Source organism: Piliocolobus tephrosceles, chromosome 1 (assembly GCF_002776525.5).
Source record: "Piliocolobus tephrosceles isolate RC106 chromosome 1, ASM277652v3, whole genome shotgun sequence".
Lineage (NCBI taxonomy): Eukaryota > Metazoa > Chordata > Mammalia > Primates > Cercopithecidae > Piliocolobus > Piliocolobus tephrosceles.
The window spans coordinates 83,263,122-83,281,520 of record NC_045434.1 but is presented as its reverse complement, the minus strand read 5'-3'; the positions used below and the strand labels follow the sequence as shown (position 1 = coordinate 83,281,520).

The following is an 18,399-nucleotide window of genomic DNA, read 5'->3' as shown; positions in this document are numbered from 1 at the left end:
TCCACCCGCTTCAGCCTCCCAAAGTGCTGGGATTACAGGCACGAGGTACCGCCCCCAGTCCTCCCTGAGCCTTTTTATTCCTTCCTCTATCATCTGCCAGAGCAACTAAAGAATTTCCATTTCATTCTTTGTGGGCCATTGCTTTCTCCAGACTTCTCAGTTATACTCCAGCATCCCTTTAAATGTCCTTGCCAGGGCATTAAATCCTGTGTCCCAAGAAGAGGTCCTTAAGTCTATGAATTCTCAATCATCCAGTTTTTGTTTTTGGTTTTTTTTGTTTTTTGTGAGTTTTTTTTTTTTTGTTTGTTTGTTTGTTTGTTCGTTTTTGAGACAGAGTCTCCCCCTGTCACCCAGGCTGTGTGCGGTTACATGATCTCAGCTCACTGCAACCTCCCCCTTCCAGGTTCAAGTGATTCTTCTGCCTCAGCCTCAGTTCCCTAAGTAGCTGGGAGTACAGGTGTGTGCCACCACGTCCAGCTGATTTTCGTATTTATTATTAGAGATGGATTTTACCATGTTGCCCAAGCTGATCTCGAACTCCTGACCTCAGGTGATCTGGCCGCCTCAGCCTCCCAAAGCGTTGGGACTAGAGGCATGAGCCACCGCACCCAGCCACTCATCCAGTTTTATATTCTGGTCTTTCTAATTAACAACCCTGAAAATCTAATCCCAGGTATACTGTCCTGGTCCTGCCAATACATGCTAGGTAATTCTTGAAGCTCCACGAGGGTATGATATCTCTTCTTCCTTATCAAGCCCAACATAGTCTCTGCCAGGTCATGCTATGATAGAATTTAATCCTGCTTATCAGCCTGGAAGCCAAGAGAGGAGGCGGGGGAAGCTCCTGAGGGGGAAATGTATTGTTTTGTCAGATAGAGAACTCTGCAGGTCTTCCTGCATGCAGGGAGTACTATTTTATTTTTTTATTTTATTTTATTTATTTAATTTTATATTATTTTTTATTTTATTTTTTGAGACGGAGTCTTGCTCTGTTGCCCAGGCTGGAGTGCAGTGGTGTGATCTCGGCTCACTGCAAACTCCACCTCCCGGTTTCACGCCATTCTCCTGGCTCAGCCTCCAGAGTAGCTGGGACTACAGGCACCCGCCACCACGCCCAGCTAATTTTTTGTATTTTTAGTAGAGTTGGGTTTCACCATGTTAGCCAGGACGGTCTCGATCTCCTGACCTTGTGATCCACCCGCCTTGGCCTCCCAAAGTGCTGGCATTACAGGCGTGAGCCACCGCGCCTGGCCGAGGAGTGCTATCTTTTAATGGAGAAGGTTGGATACCTCTGTAACCTTTGAGTCTGCAGAGCCAAATCCTTTAGGGCACATCCCCAGATGTCTCCTTCCTAAGTGTGAGGTTCCTAAGTTTTCTCAACCAGGGCTCTGAGGTTGTATAAACAACTTGTCTTGGCTAAGCATTTATTTTTTATTCTTATTTACTTATTTTTTTGAGACGGAGTCTCACTCTGTTGCCCAGGCTGGAGTGCAGTGGTGTGATCTCAGCTCAGTGCAACTTCCGCCTCCCCGGTTTAAGTGATTCTCGTGCCTCAGCCTCCCGAGTAGCTAGGATTACAGGTGCGTGCCACCAGGCCCGGCTAATTTTTGTATTTTTTGTAGAGACTGGGTTTTACCATGTTGGCCAGGCTGGTCTTGAACTCCCGACCTCAAGTGCCTTGGTCTCCCAAAGTGCTGGGATTATAGGCATGAGCCACCGTGCCCAGCCTTGGCTGAGCATTTAAATGCCTCTGGAACTCAATGACTTTAACTATTAATGAGAGGGAGCAGGGACCACCCCTTTTTGAGGCCTTCAGTCACCCAAGCATGAAAATAAAGGAAAATCATGAATTCCTTCAAGGGAAATTCCAGGCTCCTAGCTAGTCCTGAGAAGTAAATAAGCAACTTGATAAGCAAGAAGGTAATGGTAGTTTAAAACAGTAGTTAGAATCACAGGATGTTTGGTTCCCCTACAGAAACTAAAGATGACATCTTAACATATGTCTCTGAGTTATTTTTCAGGAACTCAAACCCCTACCAAATGGATCTGCTGGCACGTTAGACCTCAGACAACAGGGAGCTGAGAACTGAACTCTGCCCACTGTCTTTGTTCTCAATTTCTTCCTGAGGGGCCTGGAGGAGGTCACACCCACATGCCAGAGCTAACATTCTTTGCTGCTGACCCCAAATTTTTAAACAAAGCTTCTCTTCCTCAACCAATTTCAGATCAGAAAATCTTGAGTCTATCTGTGACCTGTAAGCCCCCACTTCAAGACATCCCACCCTTTTAGGCCAAACCAGTGTATAATCTCCATGTATTGATTTATGATTTTGCCTGTAACTTCTGCTTTCCTAAAATCTACCCCTACCTTTAAAAATTCTTTCTTTCGAGCCAGGCACAGTGGCTCACGTCTGTAATCCCAGCACTTTGGGAGGCTGAGGCAGGAGAATTTCTTGAGGCCAGGTGTTCGAGACCAGCCTGGATAAAATAGCAAGACCCCCCCCCCCACCCACCACACACACACCTGCCCCGGATCTCTACAAAAAAATTTAAAAACTAGCCAGGTATGTTGGCACATGCCTATAGCCCTAGCTGAGATGAGAGGATCGCTTGAGCCCAGGAGTCTGAGGTTGCAGTGAACTATGATTGCACCACCACACTCCAGCGTGAGTGACAGAGCGAGATCCTGTCTCAAAGAAGAAAACAAAATGTCCTTACTTTCAAGCCATCAGGGAGGTCAAGATTTAAGCAAGAGCTGCTTGATTCTCACTTGGCACTCTGCAAATAGACTCCCTCCTTTCTCCTGCTGCAAACCTCAGTGTGGTTGTTTTGGCCTTATTGCACCAGGCAAGCAGACCCCAGTTCTGTTCAGTAACATTAAGACCTAGTTTGCTCCTCAGCTGTGTTCACTCTTGGTAAAGGCAATGATGACCTCTTTGTAAGCTACCAATAAGGGCTCTGGCTCTCCACTTAGCTGGTATGTGTTTAACTCTCGCTTTTCATTATTCCTATACAGGGCATTAACAACCAGCCAACTCCACTGTCTTTTAAAGCAGTGTCTTTCCCCTGTCTTTCAATGCCCGAATCATCTCACCAGCAAAGGTGTTCCCCTCCGCTCGGATATTTTGGGCCACCTTGAATCAGGCATTATCCGTGCCCCACATTCCACTTGGGATGGGATACTCCTTGCCGGCCAGGTGAGAAATTAGTCAATCCTAAACTGTGTGCTTTTCCAGCCACTCCTGATATCCTGTTCCTGTTCAAGTTTTCTGAGAAGCAGAGGCTAGGATGCAATCAGATGTGCAGAAGATTGATTTATTTATTCGGGGAAATGCTTTTGAGGGATAAAGCAGAGAGACAGCAGGAGTATGCAGGGAGAGACTCGGAACAGAGTGCAGCTCTGCGAAAATCTTGGCTAGGCCAATGGGGGACTGTGTCCATCATGCTCTGATTACCTTCCATGTTTGCTTGCTGAAAGGACTCACAGGACTCCAACAGTTTCTATACTCATACAGATCAGTTTTGCATTGTTTTGTTTTGTTTTTTGAGACAGAGTCTTGCTCTGTCACCCGGGCTGGAGTGCAGTGGCGGATCTCGGCTCACCACAACCTCCACCTCCTTGGTTCAAGCAATTCTCCCACCTCAGCCTCTCGAGTAGCTGGGATTACAGGTGTGCACCACCACGCCCAGCTAATTTTTTGTATTTTTATTAGAGAGAGGGTTTCACCATGTTGGCCAGGCTGGTCTTGAACTCCAGAGTTCACATGATCCACCTACCTCGGCCTCCCAAAGTGCTGGTATTACAGGTGTGAGCCACCCAACCCAGCCCTCCCATATCAGTTTTTAACAGGCAAAGGATACAGTATGGTAACAGCAGGCAAAGTTATGCAAAGAAGGGGCTAGAGATCTCAGGCACAGGCTCCTTTGTCCTCCCTCTGCTGACTCCCACTGGATGTGCTACATGCTCAGGTCTTGAACCATCATGTGTGTATATACCAGGAAGTCCAAAGTTCACTCATGGTGGGATCTCTTAGAGTGAACTGGTCATGTAGGCATGTTTTAGCTCCATGACCAGCCTTAATATTGAAATCCTCCAGGCTCCATCAAAGAAACAATTATTAAACAATGCTGATAGGCCGGTATGTCCTATTCCCCAAACAATCCACAGACTGATGGTTACAGAACATCATTTGATATATTCCATAGTGTTGGCCAAGGGTCACCATCAGGCTCCAGGCAGCTCCACAGGTAAGCGTGCAGCCTATTCTGACCAGACCACACAGGAGCCCCCACAACCAAGACAGCCCATTAGAGGAGGCATGGATATGGCCTGGTTTGAGCAGCTCTGCCATGCACAGTTATTGGCTAGGAGCAGCCTGGGGAGAGCATGGTGTTGATATGAATACTGTGGCAGAGCTTAGGGGCAGCAGTTGGAGACTGGAGATCTCAGTGGTTGTAATGGTTAAGGTTAGGTGTCAACTGGACTGGATTAAGGAACACCTAGAGAGATGGTAAAACATTTCTTCTCGGTGTGTCTGTCTGGGTTTCCAGAGCAGACTGGCTTGTGAGTCAGTGGACTAAGAGGGGAAGATCTTCCCTCAGTGTGGCTGGGCACCATCCAGTTGGCTTGGGGCCAAGATAGAAGAAAAAAAGGAGAGAAAAGGATTTCCTCTCTCTCCTGGAGCTGGGACATACTCTTCTCCTCCTGTCCTTGGATATCAGGCCCCAGGCTGATATACAATTCAATAGTTTTTAGTATATACTATTGTATATAGTTCACACTTAACCCTGGAGGATACATTCCAAGACCCCCATTGGATGCCTGAAACTGACGATAGTACTGAATCCTATATATACTGTTTTTTCTATACATACATACCTATGATAAAGTTTAATTTGTAAATTAGCTGAGTAAGAGATTAACAATAACTAATAATAACATAGAACAGGCTGGGCACAGTGGCTCACGCATGTAATCCCAGCACTTTGGGAGGCCAAGGCAGGCGAATTGCTTGAGCCCAGGAGTTCAAGACCAGCCTGGGCAACATGGCAAAACCCCATCTCTATAAAATATACAAAAATTGCCGGGTGTGGTGATGCATGCCTGTGGTCCCAGCTACTGTGGAGGCTGAGGTAGGAATATCACCCGAGCCTGGGGCGGTCCAGGCTACAGTAAGCCATGACTGCACCCCTGCACTCCAGCCTGGATGACAGAGACCCTGTCTCAAAAAAAATAATAAAGGCCGGGCGCGGTGGCTCAAGCCTGTAATCCCAGCACTTTGGGAGGCCGAGACGGGCGGATCACGAGGTCAGGAGATCGAGACCATCCTGGCTAACACGGTGAAACCCCGTCTCTACTAAAAAAAATACAAAAAACTAGCCGGGCGTGATGGCGGGCGCCTGTAGTCGCAGCTACTCAGGAGGCTGAGGCAGGAGAATGGCGTGAACCCAGGAGGCGGAGCTTGCAGTGAGCTGAGATCTGGCCACTGCACTCCAGCCTGGGCAACAGAGCGAGACTCCATTTCAAAAAAATAAATAAATAATAATAATAATAATAAAACAGAATGGAACAATCACAGCAATATACTGTAACAAATGTATATTGTAATAAAAGTTACTGTATATTGTAACTCTAAATATCTTACACTGTACTCATCTCTTTTCGGACCTCAGTGGTTCAGGGGTAACTGAAACCATGGCAAGAGAAACTCTGGAGAAGTGGGGACTACTGTAGGCACAGAGTTGTGCAATCACCACGGTTGATTTCAGGACATTTTTTTTTTTCTTTTTTTTTGAAACGGAGTCTTGCTCTGTCCCCCAGGCTGGAATGCAGTGGCATGATCTCGACTCACTGAACCTCCACCTCCCGGGTTTAAGTGATTCTCCAGCCTCAGCCTCCCGAGTACCTGGGATTACAGCTGCCCACCACCACCCCTGGTTAATTTTTGTATTTTTAAGAGAGACAGGGTTTCACCGTATTGGTCAGGCTGGTCTTGAACTCCTCTCCCTTGGTGATCTACCCTCCTCAGCCTCTGAGAGTGCTGGGATCACAGGTGTGAGCCACCACACCTGGTCAATTTCAGGGTATTTTCATCAACCCAAAATGAAACCCTGTACAGTAGACTGGACATGGTGGCTCTAGCACTTTGGGAGGCTGAGGCAGGAGGATCCTTTGAGGCCAGCGTGTCCAGAATCGGTTCCTTCTGGTGGGTTTTTGGTCTCACTGACATTCAAAAATGAAGCTGTGGACCTTCCTGGTGAGTGTTAAGACCTCTTAAAGACGTTGCGTCTAGGAGTTTGTTCCTTCAGATGTGTCCGAAGTTTCTTCCTTCTGGTGGGTTTGTGGTCTCACTGACTTCAAGAACGAAGCCGTGGACCTCCGCGGCGAGTGTTACAGCTCTTAAAGGTGGTGTGAACCCAAAGAATAAGCAGCTGCAAGGGTTATTGTGAAGAGCTAAAGTGCAAATCAGAAAGGAACCACAGCAGGCTGCTGCTGTTGGCTTGGGTGGCCAGCTTCTATTTCCTTATTTGGCCCTGCCCCTGTCCTGTTTATTGGTCTATTTTACAGAGTGCTGATTGGTCCATTTTACAGAGTGCTGATTGGTCAATTTTTACAGAATGTTGATTGGTGCATTTACAATCCTCTAGCTAGACACAGAGTGCTAATTGGTGCATTTACAATCCTCTAGCTGGACAGAAAAGCTCTCCAAGTGCCCACCCAACCCAGAAGCCCAGCTGGCTTCACCTCTCACCAGGAGTTTAAGACCAACATAAGCAACATGATGAGATCCCTGTCTCTGCAAAAAAAAAAAAAAAAAAAAAATTAGCCAGGCTTGGTGGCACACACTGTAGTCCCAGCCACTCCAGAGGCTGAGGCAGGAGGATTGCTTGAGCCCCAAGAGTTCTAGGCTGCAGTGAGCTATGATAAGGCCACTATACTTCAGCCTGGGCAACAGCAAGCAAGACCTTGTCTCTAAAAAAGAGAGAGAGAAGAAGAGAGAAACCCTGTACTCATTAGTAGTCACTCCCCATCCCCCACCCCGACCCTATTCCCATCAGCCCTAAGCAACCCCTAATCTGCCCTTTCTTTCCATGGATTTGCCTGTCCTGGACATTTCACATGAGTGGAATCACACAAAATGTGATCTTCTATGGCTGGCTTCTTTCACTTAGCATATGATGTTTTCAAAGTTCATTCATGTAACATTTACCAGTACTTCATTCCTTTTTATGGCTGAATAATACTTCATTTTATGACATACCACTTTTTTTCTTTCTGTTTAACGTTTATTTTAGGTTCAGGGGCACATGTGCAGGTTGTTATATAGGTAAACTCATGTCATGGGGGTTTGTCGTACAGATTATTTCATCACCCAGGTACTAAGCCTATTAGCCAACAGTTATTTTTCTGATCTGCTCCCTCCTCCCACTCTCCACCCTCAAGTGTCTATTGTTCCCCTCTTTTACCACATTTTTCAACTCCTGCTTTTATTACAAAAGTAATACAAGGCGAGGCATGGTGGCTCATGCCTGTGATCCCAGCACTTTGGGAGGCCAAGTTGGGCAGATCACCTGAGGTCAGGAGTTGGAGACCAGCCTGGCCAACATGGCAAAACCCTGTCTCTACCAAAAATATAGAAATTAGCCATTGTGGTGGCAGGTGCCTGTAATCCCAGCTACTCGGGAGGCTGAGGCAGAATTGCTTGAACCTGGGAGGCAGAGGTTGCAGTGAGCCAAGATCGTGCCATTGCAATACAGCCTGGGTGACAAGAGAGAAACTCTGTCTCAAAAAAAAAAGATAATACAAAATATTTCGGGCTTGCATTACCGGCAAAAGTAATAAAAAACATTTTACTGCTCATAATTTTATGTAACTTACTACTTATAATTTCTCTGTTATAAATACAGATTCAGAGAAAATTAAAAGCACCCATAGCCCTATCATACAGAGATAACCACCATAAACATTGGATATCTTTTGTTCTGAGCTTTATCTATGCAAATATATTTAGTAATTGGAATCATACTTGTAATGTTTGTGTGATATGAATTTTTTTCTTATGGTAAAATGCACATAATATTTACCATTTTAGCCATTTTAAAGTGTATAGTTCAGTGGCACTAAGTACATACACATTGTTGTGAAACATCACCACCATCCACCCCCCGAACTTTTTTATCATCCAAAACTGAAACTCTGTACCCATTAAACAATTAACTCCTCACTCCTCTCCCCCTCAACCCCTGGCAAGCACCATTCTGCTTTTTCTCTATGAATTTGAGAACTCCAGGTTCCTCACATAAGTGGAATCCTACAGCATTTATCCTTATGTGTTATTTCACTGGCTTATTTGGCTGAGCATAAAGTCTTCAAGATTGATCTATGCTGTAGTACAAGAGGACTTCAAGAAGTTAGTGGAAAAATCGAATTAAGTGATTTTTTTTTAAAGGCTGGGTGCAGTGACTTACACCTGTAATCCCTGCGCTTTGGGAGGCCAAGATAGGAGGTTCACTTGAGCCCAGGAGTTTGAGACCAGCCTGACCAACATGGTGAAACCCGGTCTCTACTAAAAATACAAAAATTAGCTGGGCGTGGTGGCATGTGCCTTTAATTCCAGCTACTCAGGAGGCTGAGGCAGGAGAATCGCTCGAACCCGGGAAGCAGAGGTTGCAGTGAGCCGAAATTGCGCCATTGCTCTCCAGCCTGGGCGTCACAGCAAGACTCTGTCTCAAAATATAAATAATTAGCTGGGTGGTGGTACGCATCTGTATTCCCAGCTACTCGGGAGGCTGAAGTGGAAGGATTCCTTGAGCCAGGGAGGTTGAGGCTGCAGTAAGCTACGATTGTACCACTGCACTTCAGCTTAAGCAACAGAGTGAGACCCTGTCTCAAAAAATAAAAATTAAAAAATTAAGTTTGATCAGGAGCTGAGAGAATACCCCAGAAAGCCCTGAAAGCAGCCACACCTCTACCACCAGCCTTGGCTGCCCAGGGAGTACTGGCCTCGGCCGCCTCACATCCATGGTCCTCTGGGTAGGGACAAGAAGGTCATAGCAAAGATTTTGGGAAAAGGAAAATGATTCAATGTAAGAAACGCATCTGCCATTTAAAAAGAACCCCAGGAAGTACCTTGGCAGTGTAGGAGCTGGAGAGATTGTGGAGTCTGACGCTGAAGGAGAAAAGGGTGCGGAGGCAGCAGATGTCACAGCCCTGATGGAGTTCCACTGCAAGGCAGTAAATATGGAGCAGGCCGTAACCATTATAGAAGCTATCCACATCCTGGGGGTCCTCCACACAATTACGAGTGGAATTACCAGAACACTGAGCGTGGGGAAAAGAAGGAAGGATGGGAGAGTGCTCCCAAAGGCCAGGCCCAACAAGACCGGCCCTTCCTCAGGAGAAGGTTCCTGGAGAAGGTTCCTGCCCTACTACCTGAAGAGACCCTATGGGCGTGGACCACAGTGTTCCAGCCCTCCAGCTCAGGGAGCAGAGATGGGGGGTGTTGACAGCCAAGGTGCAGGAGCATCAGGTAGACCAATGAGGCAAGATATGTATGTGGCTATAGGCCACAATTCCTCTGGGGCCCTCCTAGCCAAAGACAGCCTAGAGAGGATGGTGATGAAGAGGATTTAAAAAAATAAAAATAAAGGAGATTAGACCCCAGGTCAGCAGCAATGTCGGTGCCCAGATGGAGACCCAGAAAACCCTAAACCACAATATGGCAAAGAGACAAAAGCAGCTGAAAATTTGCCCATGTCCAAGGCTGAGCAGGGTAGGGCTGAGTAAATGCCAGCTTACCATCTCTACCATCATCCCCTTTAGTCATACAACAAGAAGAAATGAATGGGAAACTGCAGCAATAAGAAATGAACAAAAGATTGGAGCTGAAGACATTGTTTGCTTTTTGCTGCTAACCAGTTACTAGAACTATCTGCATTATCTATGCAGCATGGGTTTTTTAAATCACTTTTTTCCTAGAGACAACTCTTTTTGGCAATAACAAATGTGGTTTTCTTAAAAAAAAAAAAAAAAAAAAAGTATGGTTTTTCTCAATATGTCTCTAAAGATTTTTAAATTGTTTCATATCTGGTCAAGATGAGACAAGAACTTCATTTTAAGTTTGTAATAAAAGTGTACAACTTGGTGTTTTTTCAAAACAGTCAATGAACTGCAAGCACTTGTCAATAAAGATCTTAAATAATTGTCAAAAAAGTTAAAATAAAAAATATAAACTGTATTTCTCAACATAGACTTCACCAAGTTCAGGACACTTTTGTAAGCAATGATACCAGCCATTTAGTCCATCCCTAAAGAACTGAGGGTCCTGGGAATGTAACCATGTCAGTGCAGTCTCTTTTACAATATTAACTGAAGAAAAATAGGTGTACTTTTATGGTTTTTTAAAAGATTAGGAAATGAAAAGAAGGCAGAAGGAGGCAAATCAGGACTGTAAGGTGGATGCCTAATGATTTCCTTTTGAAACTCTATTTATTTGTTTGTTTTTTGAGGCAGGGCCTCACTCTGTAGTCCAGCCTGGAGTGCAGTGGCACAATCACGGCTCACGACAATCTCTACCCCCTGGGCTCAAGCAAATCTCCCACCTCAGCCTTCTGAGCAGCTAGGACTACAGGCATGCGCCACCACGCCTGGCTAATTTTTGTTATTTTTTATAGAAATGGGGTTTCACCATGTTGCCCAGCCTGGTCTCTAATTCCTGGGCTCAAGCAATTCACCTACCTTGGCCTCCCAAAGTGCTGGATTACAGGCATGAGCTGCTGTGTCCAGTCTGTTGAAAGTCTTGCTTGCACAGTTACCCATTTTGATGAGAGGAATGAACAGGAGCATTGTTGTGGCAGAGAAGGACTCCCTAGTGAAGATTTCCCAGGCATCTTCTGCTACAGCTTGGACTAACTTTCTCAAAACACTCCCATAATAAGCAGATGTTATCATTCTTTGGCCCTCTAGAGAGTTAAAAAGTAAAATGCCTCAAGCATCCCAAAAAACTATTGCCATGACCTTTGCTCTTGACTGGTCCGCTTTTTCTGTGACTGGACCACCTCTTGGTTGCCATTGTTTTGATTGTGCCTTGTCTTCAGGATCTTATTGGTAAAGCCACGCCTCATCTCCTGTTATGATTTTTCAAGGAAGTGCTTCAGGATCCTGACCCCACTTGTTTAAAATTTCCATTGAAAGCTCTGCTCAATCCTTTTGTAGCTGCTGAGCATGATGACTGCGTTTTCACGCTCATTTGTGAGATGTCACACCCTTGAACCTTGTTACAACATCGGCACATTACCTGTCTGATATGGAAGGAAAAAAATATGCTCTGCTCTCTGCTCTTGTCTGCAACTGATCTGAATGCAACTGTTTTGGCATCCATCAAATTAAAAGTTTGCTCAACTTTAATTTTTCTGTTAGAATTGTGTAAACTGAGCCAATTGAGGTATCTATGGTGTTGGCTATTGTTTCTGCTGTTAATAATTGGTCTTCCTCAATTAGGGCACAAATAAGGTTAATTTTTTCCTTGAAAATTGATGTGGATGCTCTGTTGCTTCAAGTTTCATCTTAAATATTGTCTTGTCCTCTCTTAAAATGAGTTATCTATTTGTAAACTGCTGAATTCTTTGGTGCATCATCCTCAAAAACTTTCTGCAAAGCATTGTTAAAAGAAAAACTTCAGCCTAATTAAAGGAGTTTAATTGAGCAATGGACAATTCGCAAATTGGGCAGCCCCTAGAATTACAGCAGATTCAGAGAGACTCCGGGGTGCCTCACGGTCAGAACAAATTTGTAGGCAAAAAAAGTAAAGTGACATACAGAAACAGCTGGATTGGTTACAGGTTGACGTTTGCCTTATTTGAACACAGTTTGAATACTCAGCAGTCTATGAGTGGTTGAAGTATGGCTGCTAGGATTGGCCAAGACTCAGCGATTGTTACAGGCACATACTCCTAAGTTTTTAATCTTGTCTGCCTATTACCGTAGGTTATAGTTAGTCCACAAGGACTCAAATATAGAAGTATGGACTTCTTCTCAGGCCATATTTAGTTTGCTTTAAGAGCATCAATTTCATCATTCTTCCACCCAAGCTTCACTCTAAAGCTTCCATTTGTCCACCATCAAGCTTCACCACTGATGCTTGTTCTTGCTTCAATTTTAGCAGAATTTATGTTGCTCTGAAAGGGACTCTGTTCAAATTGATGTTTCAGACTACATCCCATTCAGACATGTTATAATAAGTAAGTACACGTTTATTTTTGTGCAAAAAAAATTTGAAATCCATGCATAGTTTTTTCCTTTTTTTCTTTTCTTTTTTTTTTTTGAGACGGAATCTCACTCTGTTGCCCAGGCTGGAGTGCAGTGATGCGATCTCGGCTCGCTGCAACCTTCACCACTCGGGTTCAAGCAATTTTCCTGCCTGAGCCTCCTGAAGAGCTGGGATTACAGGCGCCTGCCACCATGCCCAGCTACTTTTTGTAGTTTTAGTAGAGACGGGGTTTTGCCATTTTGGCCAGGCTGGTCTCGAACTCCCGACCTCAGGTGATCTGCTTGCCTCGGCCTCCCAAAGTGCTGGGATTACAGACATGAGCCACCATGCATGGCCAGTTTTTTCATAATATGCATTTTCCATGAACTTTCTTAAGACCTCTCATATATGACAGAATTTTCTTCCTTTTTTAGACTAAATAATTTTCCATTGTATTTATATACCACATTTTCTTTTTCCATTCATCCATCAATAAATACTTAAGTTGCTTCCAACTCTTGGCTATTGTGAAATAATACTGCTAAGAACATGGGTGTACAAATATTTGAGTCCTTGCTCTTAATTATTTTGGGTATTTATATTCAGAGTAGAATTGCTGGATCATAATAGTATAGTACTTTTATGTGTAAATCTTTGAAGAACCACCATATTGTTTTCCATAGCAGCTGCACCATTTTACGTTCCCAATAGCAGTACACAGTGTTCTGATTTCTTCACATCCTTGCCAACACTTGTTATTATCTGTCTTTTTTATCATAGCTATCCCAGTGGGTGTGAATTGGTATCTCATTGTGGTTCTGATTTGTAGCTCCCCAATAATAATGATCTTGAACAGCCTTTTGTGTGCTTATTGACTTATCTACTGTGGACAAATGTCTATTCAGATCCTGCGCACATTTTTGAATAGGGTTATTTGTCTTTTTGTCTTTTTATTATCAACTTATAAGAGTTTTAAATGTGTTTAAATGTTTTGGATACAAGTGCTTTATCAGATATAAAATTTGCAAATATTTTCTCCCATTCTGAGGGTTGTCTTTTTGCTTTCTTGATAGTGCCCTTTGAAGCACACAAATTTTTAATTTTGATGAGGTCCAATTTATACTTTCTTTAGTTGATTGTGCTTTTGTGTCATAGCTGAGAAACTGTTGCTTAATCTAAGGTCATGAAGATTTACACCTATGTTTTCTTTTAGGAATTTTTATAGTTTAGCTTTTACATTTAGGTCTTTGGTTCATTATCAGTTTCACATTTGTGTTGTATATGGTTTTTAAAAAAGTTTTGTTATAGTTTTCATTAGACTAGTGTAACATACTAAACTCCACTAAACTTGGATGTTATCCATAATATCTAGCACATGTAGAGAATTTTATCTTTTATTAACTCAATTTTATGGACATGCATTCTCACATTGTGATCTAGGTAGGGCAGTGTAGTTATATTCACTCCCCAAATGGGAAAGACGAAGGCAGAAATGTTCAGTGACTTTTCCAAGATCATGGTGCTCACAAGAGGTAAAGCAAAGCTTAGAACCCATGTCTTCTGCTCTCACTCCTCATGCCTGTTTCCACTGCTCTGAACATGTTCAGGGAGAGGATTCTGAAGGGAATTACCAGGAGGGCCATTGGGCACATTTTTGAGAATATTTATGTTGTAAAAGAGGGGTTCTCATTAAGGAAAAATACCAACAGTCACTGGAGATCTTGATAGGCACTTAATTTATAATATATCATTTAATCTTCCTAATAACCCTTCAAGAAAGGGAGAAGAAAGCTAAAAACTACTACTGAGAGTAATTTGCTCAAGAATACACACAAGGGAAGTAGGTGAACTGCAATTTGAACCTAGATCCTGGGGCCATCACTACTCCTGGGGTACTTGGATGCTGGAAGAGGAAGTGCTGAGTGTGGAGTCCCACCAGCAACATAACTTAAAAAAAATATATATGTATAGGCTGGAGAGCCTTTTTACCTCATTGTTGGCTGAGATACTCAAGCAAGGCAAGCTGAATTGTCTTTGTTTTTTCATTACTAACTCAAATTCCCAAGTTTATGAATAGTATTTATAAAAACATTCACACACATATTATATACACACACACTTTTTTTGTTTGTTTTTGAGATGGAGTCTCACTCTTTCACCCAGGCTGGAGTGCAGTGGTGTGATCTCAGCTCACTGCAATCTCCACTGCCTGGGTTCAAGCAATTCTCCTGCTTCAGCCTTCCAAGTAGCTTGGATCACAGTCACAAGCCACTACGACTGGCTAATTTTGTATTTTTAGTAGAGACGGGGTTTCACCATGTTGGTCAGACTGGTCTCAAACCCCTGATCTCAGGTGCTCAGGTGATCCACCTGCCTCAGTCTCCCAAAGTGGTGGGATTACAGGTGTGAGCCACTGCACCAAGCCCCCGACACACACGTTTTATCTTCAGTCACTACAACTGTTTTCACAAAAATAATCCAACCCAACAATTGATAAATAGATCACAGGACTAGAAATGGTCAAACCGGATATTTCTAAAATGTGGCCATGTTTATTTTTCTTACGGTATTTTAAAAATTTTTTAGAATTTTTATTGGTACATAGTAGGTGGATGTATTTATGAGGTACATGAGATGTTTCTTATGGTATATTTTTATTTAGGTTTTTCATGACTTGATGACCTTATCCATACCATGGTTTTTTTTTTTTTGAGACGGAGTCTCACTCTGTCGCCCAGGCTGGAGTGCAGTGGCCAGATCTCAGCTCACTGCAAGCTCCGCCTCCCGGGTTCACGCCTTTCTCCTGCTTCAGCCTCCCGAGTAGCTGGGACTACAGGTGCCCGCCACAACGCCCGGCTAGTTTTTTGTATTTTTTAGTAGAGACGGGGTTTCACCGTGTTAGCCAGGATGGTCTCGATCTCCTGACCTCATGATCCGCCCGTCTCGGCCTCCCAAAGTGCTGGGATTACAGGCTTGAGCCACCGCGCCTGGCCCATGGTTTGTTTTTTTAAAAAAGCAAACAACACACACAGTCACGTCATTTTAAATGGGAATAAGTGATTGCAGGAAATTTAATACCTGTGTGGCATGTTGCTATGGTTTGAATGATGGTTTTCCCTCCAAAATTCAATTGTAACATAATCCCCAATGCAACAGTATTAAGTGGTGTGGCCTCTGGGAGGTGATTAAGTCATGAGGGTTCTGCTCTCGTGAATGGGGTTACTACCCTTATGAAAGGGCTCAAGGTTGATGGAAGTGTTCTCTTGCCTTTCTGTCCCTTCTACCATGTGAGGACACAGCATGCATCCCCTCCAGAGGATGGAGCAATGAGGCACCATCTTGGAAACAGAGAGCTGCCCTCACCAGACACCAATGTTGGCACTTTGATCTTGGACTTCCCAGCATTTGAAACGGTGATAAATTATTGTTGTCGGCTGGGCACGCTGGCTCGTGCCTATAATCCCAGCTCTGTGGGAGGCCGAGGCAGGCAGATCACTTGAGTTCAGGAGTTCAAGACCAGCCTGGCCAACCTGGTGAAACCCTGTCTCTCTACTAAGAATACAAAAATTAGCCAGGAGTGGTGGCAGGCACCTATAATCCCAGCTACTCTGGAGGCAGAGGCAGGAGAATTGTTTAAACCCAGGAGGCAGAGGTTGCAGTGAGCCGAGATCACACCGTTGTACTCCAGCGTGGGTGACAAGAGCGAAACTCTGTCTTAAAAAAAAAAAAAAAAAAAAAAAAATCTTCTCTATAAATTACCCAGCCTCAGATGTTTTGTTATAGCAGCACAAATGAACAAAAACATACGTGTAATCCTCCCATCACAGAGGGAGTCACTGAGGCACCGAAAAGTGGGCTAGATTTCTGCTTCTAGTACTTGCTTGCCATTGTCTTTGGACAAATTACCAGGTTATTGGGAGAATCAAGTAAGCCAATCATTGTAACACCTGTCATAAATATTCAATAACGAACCTTATTGAAGAGTTAGGTGTGCCTTGGCTTCGATCACACAGCTAAGTGCTAGATCTGGGGCTAGGATACAGCTTCAGGCTTTGGATTTATGAGAAGAGTCACTTAGAGTTTTTGTTTAAAAGGCAGATTATCGGGGAAGGGTCTAAAAACATTGATTTAAACAGTAGTTGTTGCGTGTACATGAAAACTGCCTCAGAATAAAACCAGGTTTGCCTTGGTCTAATGACACCTTGACCATCATGATATTCACACAAGGCATTTGTTTCTCCCACTCATAACCTCTCATTTTTTTTTTTTTTTTTTAGACGGAGTCTCGCTCTGTCGCCCAGGCTGGAGTGCAGTGGTGCAATCTCGGCTCACTGCAAGCTCCCCCTCCCGAGTTCACGCCATTCTCCTCTCTCAGCCTCCGGTGTAGCTGGGACTACAGGCACCTGCCACCACGCCCTGCTAATTTTTTGTGTTTTTAGTAGAGACGGGGTTTCACCGTGTTAGCCAGGATGGTCTCAATCTCCTGACCTCGTGATCCGCCCGTCTCGGCCTCCCAAAGTGCTGGGATTACAGGCGTGAGCCACCGCGCCTGGCCTCTCATGTTTTTTTAAATTTCTATTCTTTCATTCTTAAAGGGCTGACCTTTTCTTGATCTCCTCTCCAAATTGATAGTGAAGTGCAAGCTGCTGTAGCCCGCCCCCCAGGTGCTGACAACAAGGACCAGTGTTTTAATCTTCTTAGAGAGCAGATCAGAGTGTGTTTAGAAGGCAAAGGAGAGGTTAAGCTAGCTCTCAAGGATTACTTTGTAAAACTGAACTTTCACCCTCCCTGCTCTCCCTCCTACCTTAGCATAGCAGCACCCAGTTACCCAAGGCACAAAGCTGGTATCAGCAATGAGACTTCCTTCTCCTCACACCCAGTGACTCACCTAATCCTTTATTTTCCACGTCTTGAAAGGTGGAGTGCATGCTGCCACCTCTCTAATACTGCCTATGCTGTGGTGATGATGGTGGTAGTGGCTGATGGGTGTTAGCAGCTATTATAAGGTCCTTACATCTATCAAATCATTTAGCCCTCAAAACAACCCTGTTACTTGCATTTTACAGATAAGAAACTGAGGCACAGAGAATTCGGTTAGGAAACTAATGTGCCTGAGATTATACAACTAGCAGCCCATCTGGATTCTTCCCCTCGAGGCCCTGGGGCTCCAGAGCCAACCTTCTGCACCTCTCTAGCCAGCAGTGCAGGCATCTCTCTTCTGTCTTTTGCATGCCCCAAATAAGCTTCTTCCTGACTGGTTTCTAGGCTCTCATCTTGTCCCCCACCAATCCATTTCCCATATTTTTGTTCGAAGACACAAATAGAAACATACCCCCCTCTTTGGGTAAAACCCGACTTTTCCATTGCTCCAGTGCACTAAGCAAGTTCAACTCCTTAGCCTGGGCGGGCCTCTGTGTACCACTCTGTCATCCTAGTATACTGCCTTTTAACTTTGTAGTTCCTCGGATTCACCCATGTTTGCTTAGCGGTCCCATTCCTCCAAACCCATAAATTCCTGGAGAAAAGGATTGGAGCTCAATGACATTTGTTAAATGAATTTTTGAAAAGCAACAGTGCTTTATTCCTGGAAAGTGTTAACAGATATTGTGAATTTTTCCCTAAGGCTTAAGTTTCGTTGAATTCTAGCCCAATATCATCGTAACATTTGATCAGGTAGTTTATCACCTTGTAGTGTCACTGTTCCTTTCTGTATCCCCTCGAAGCCTCCTGTTTTTCCTTTCCTAATTCTCTTCCAGCCCACTGCACGATCTAGTGTCGAATGGATGAAACAGCTGAGCAGAACAGTTCTTTAGCTGTCGGCCTAAATGACCAACTTCATGACCTCTCAAGGTCTCGCTCCCCGGCTGCATGTAGCTCAGCTTCCAACATTCGGGAAAGGCGGGCCCGGCTGGCGAGGAGCCGCTGGGGCCGAGTCCCGGACGTCGCGACGCGCAGTGGGCTGCTGCGGCCGGCGCTCTCGGGAAAAGTGAAGGGACTGAGGCGCCCGAGCAACGTGGGTTTCGGGAACCGTGAATATTTCACTTTGCGTAGAGCCCCTCGGGCAATGCGACCCAGAACCCTTCTTTCCCCCTGCCGGGGCTTCCCTCCAGTTCTCCACTCGGAACAAACAGCCTGCAGTTCCCGCAGCTGC

General features: G+C 44.5%; 1 non-coding gene and 1 pseudogene across 1 annotated transcript; both read left to right on the top strand.

Annotated features, from left to right (window-relative positions):
* Window positions 1–3,174: 3,174 nt before the first annotated feature.
* On the top strand, window positions 3,175–9,642 carry LOC111537027 (annotated as a pseudogene).
* A 1,561-nt stretch (window positions 9,643–11,203) lies between these two features.
* Window positions 11,204–11,307, top strand: LOC111537178. Its single transcript, XR_002729935.1, has one exon. It is a non-coding gene; the product is annotated as a small nucleolar RNA U13 (small nucleolar RNA).
* The last annotated feature ends 7,092 nt before the right edge of the window (window positions 11,308–18,399 follow it).